Source organism: Trichechus manatus, unplaced genomic scaffold, assembly GCF_000243295.1.
Source record: "Trichechus manatus latirostris isolate Lorelei unplaced genomic scaffold, TriManLat1.0 scaffold00040, whole genome shotgun sequence".
Classification (NCBI taxonomy): Eukaryota; Metazoa; Chordata; class Mammalia; order Sirenia; family Trichechidae; genus Trichechus; species Trichechus manatus.
In genome coordinates, this window is record NW_004443976.1 from 6,597,757 (window position 1) to 6,600,962 (window position 3,206).

A 3,206-nucleotide genomic window follows, 5' to 3' on the forward strand; every position below is an offset into this window, starting at 1 on the left:
GGAGATGAGGTTCCCACAATGCATGCTCCAGGGCAGCCTCTGGTTCTGATTCCATTGTGTAAGAGACTCTGGAAGCTGGTTTTAGAACTTTTTTAGTACAGAGGCTACTCAATTTGTAGTCATCTGAACAGAAGGCCATGGTCCAGAACAGCAGTCAAATACCTTTGTGAGGTAAAAGAACATTCAACAAACAAAAGCCCAATCTGAGCTCAGAGGACTATTCAAATCATGTTCTATGGCTATTCTGTAGTTACTGCAATTTCAAGCACAACCAGATGTTACTATTACTGATAAAATCAAGTCAAGGTCAAACACTTCATTCTGAGCGCCAACAACGATGCTTAGGACAGTATCTCTAAACCACACCAAACTAGATGTGAAGAGTCTTATGTACGTAAGTCCAAGTCTGGTAAAAGTTGAAAATATTTGCTAACAATCAGTGAAACACATTCTCATCTTTCTCCCACTGTTTTTGAAAATAATAAAAAAACCTAGAAATTGTTGTTTTTCCAATAAATAGATCTAAATTCACATGCTGGCCTAATGAATCCCATTTTATGTGCATGGACAGGTGACTGACATATGAGGATAAGATTCCAAATTTATTAGGAAGAAAGATGGCATATAGGGGAGAGAGAGCACTATCTGAGAAGACTGACCCAGAATTTTCTTCTGCTTACATTTGATTGTGTAGATTTAGTTAAATATTAAATTACTAATTTATACGGTGGAATGAAGGTCATCAAGCAAAGGTAAGGCCATCCTGAAGTAGAAGCTGGCCTTGGAAGGCCTTCCTCCCCAAAGGATGCCTCTTCAGTTCACTGCTGTCTCAAATTACACACGTGTGCAGGCAGGCATGCACGTGTGTATGCACACACACGCAGAACTTCATTCCTGTGGGTGAGGTTTCAAAATACAAGTACTTTGGAAGAAGTAAAGTCACAGCATTAGGGATAACTTATTGATTATTCACAGCATCAAGAGCAACTTCACTAGATTCATTCTTCAGAACAGGTTTTAATAAGAGATGGAAAAACAGCCTGCAAATCATAAGACCAGGAACTTAGGAGCTCAGAAATTAATTTTACACATTTCATAGTTTCTATAAAATTATGCCTATGAAAAATAAATTAGGAAGCAATTGTAAGTACCAAAAATCTTGCTTTTAAATAACAAAAGTTTAGCTACATGTACTGAAAGAACCTGCTAAAAACTTTCTATATTAAAACCTTTCACAGAACAAAATTTGTTTTTGCTCTTTAAACATAACTGGTTTGGTTATTGATAAGACAGTCCTGGATCACAGGTAAAGAGCTACCCCAGCTGGAGTCATAGGTCTTGCTGCAGTTTTTGGGGCCAGTCATCAGACCTCAAAGATACCCAAGAATCACATTCTCCCCTCTCGCTACCTTACACCAGTCCTATCTTCTGCCACTGGAATGTCAGGAATCTCTCCTTGCAGTACTTTGGGCTTCAATGAGGGGAGATAGGTCCTCAAAGAAATGAGGTAGATTTAGGATGGAGTTTCAGATGGAAGAAATATCATAAAAATTGATAAGCTGATTCTATATTATTGGTGATGCTATCATTCATAGCAACATGATGGTTTATGGGCCTTCCTGAGAACCAATGATTTCTAAATTTTTTCTTTTGTAAGCAACAGAATTTTAAGTTTCAAACAAGTAACTTATAGTCAAGCATTTGTGTTACAGGTCACTTGTGAATTAGAAGACACCTGTCTGCAGTATTCAGTTCTAAACTAGTTCATGGGAATCCTTAATAGATGTTTACAGAAAAGAGTCTTGTGGTCAAGTGGGAAACAAGGCATACATCACCACCCTCTTGGAAATTCAAAATACAAGCAAACACGGCAAAGTCTCTAAGACGTCTGCACTAATGAAATCTGTTTTACACTAACTCGACATTTTCTCAGCTTCTTGACCATGAAATACTTCCACATATGCCTACTAATATCCTATTATTATGATGGATAACGTCAGTTTGAAAACCTTTGAGGAATGAAAAAAGACGTATAAAGTAAATTTAAGAGAGGGAAAGAATTTAGAATTTTAGCGCCGAACAGGGTATTTGAGGTAATTAACAACCTAAACAAGGCTTTCAAACAAATTAGTATAAAAAACTAACTTAGATGAAATCACACACACATACACACAAAATCATGGATTTTGAAAACAAGTAGAGAAAAAAAAAATATAGTACCAGTATGCAATTTCTGGTAGTCCAGTCTTTTAATTTCAGAATATATTTGCATTTTGAGACTTATTCTAAACATTATGATTTTAACTATGTTTCTTTTAAATGTTCCCGAAAAATGTCATTGAAGGATTTTTTTCTTAATTGCATCTCAGTGTCTAACTTCTTTTTACAAAGCTACATATTTCTATGCCTCTTGGCTACAGCACAAATTTAAAAGTTCTGACTTTAGTATTAAATATTACAGGGTGCAGTCATCTGGTATGGAACTCTAACTCCAGGAAGAAAAGATAACTTGGTGCTTTTTGTTAAAGCTATACTTATTTCTGTACTTATCAGATTGGTACAGAAAGCAGTGAGCTACAGGAATAAATGTTAGCTTTACAGGCATAAGTATATGAAAATAGCTGCTAGAGATGGCCAAGGGCATCTGGCTCTAAATGAACACCAAACAGCAGGCTCCTAGAGTTGTACATTCTAACTTCCTATTTGCTACTGGTGAGTCAGGCACCATCTAAGCCAGAGGGACCAGCAAATCATGGGATATCTGTTTGCATCAAATAAAATCAATGTTAGGAATCTCTTTTTCTTTATAGTCAGCTGGCTTCACGATGAGAAAAGACTCCAGGAGGCATCTCCCATATTTGGTCACAAGGGAAACTAGATGAAAAGCTTATGCAGAGGTGAGCTATTAGCCTTCAACTCTCTATACGGAAAAGAATTCATTAGGCCCAGTAACACAACTCACCCTGGATAGCTAGAAATGATAAAATAAAAACAAGGGTATGTAACTGTAATCTCCAGGGAGGGGATCCTAAACCATATAATGCCAATGAAGAAATAAGTTATTTAATAAATCACAAAAAAATTCCTTGCTTTGGACCTGTGTATCTCTGAGCTTTGGGGTCTTAGATAACATACAGGGAAGGTGGGATAAAAATGGAAGGAAGAGGTTTGGACTGCCTACCAAACAGGAGAGCTCAGTTTAGGGA

General features: G+C 36.9%; 1 protein-coding gene across 1 annotated transcript in view; it reads right to left on the minus strand.

Moving 5' to 3' along the window:
* The window catches only part of MAP2K4 (mitogen-activated protein kinase kinase 4), a 179,431-nt gene that overhangs the window by 11,671 nt on the left and 164,554 nt on the right, over window positions 1–3,206 (minus strand). The gene's annotated exons all lie outside the window — the stretch shown is intronic.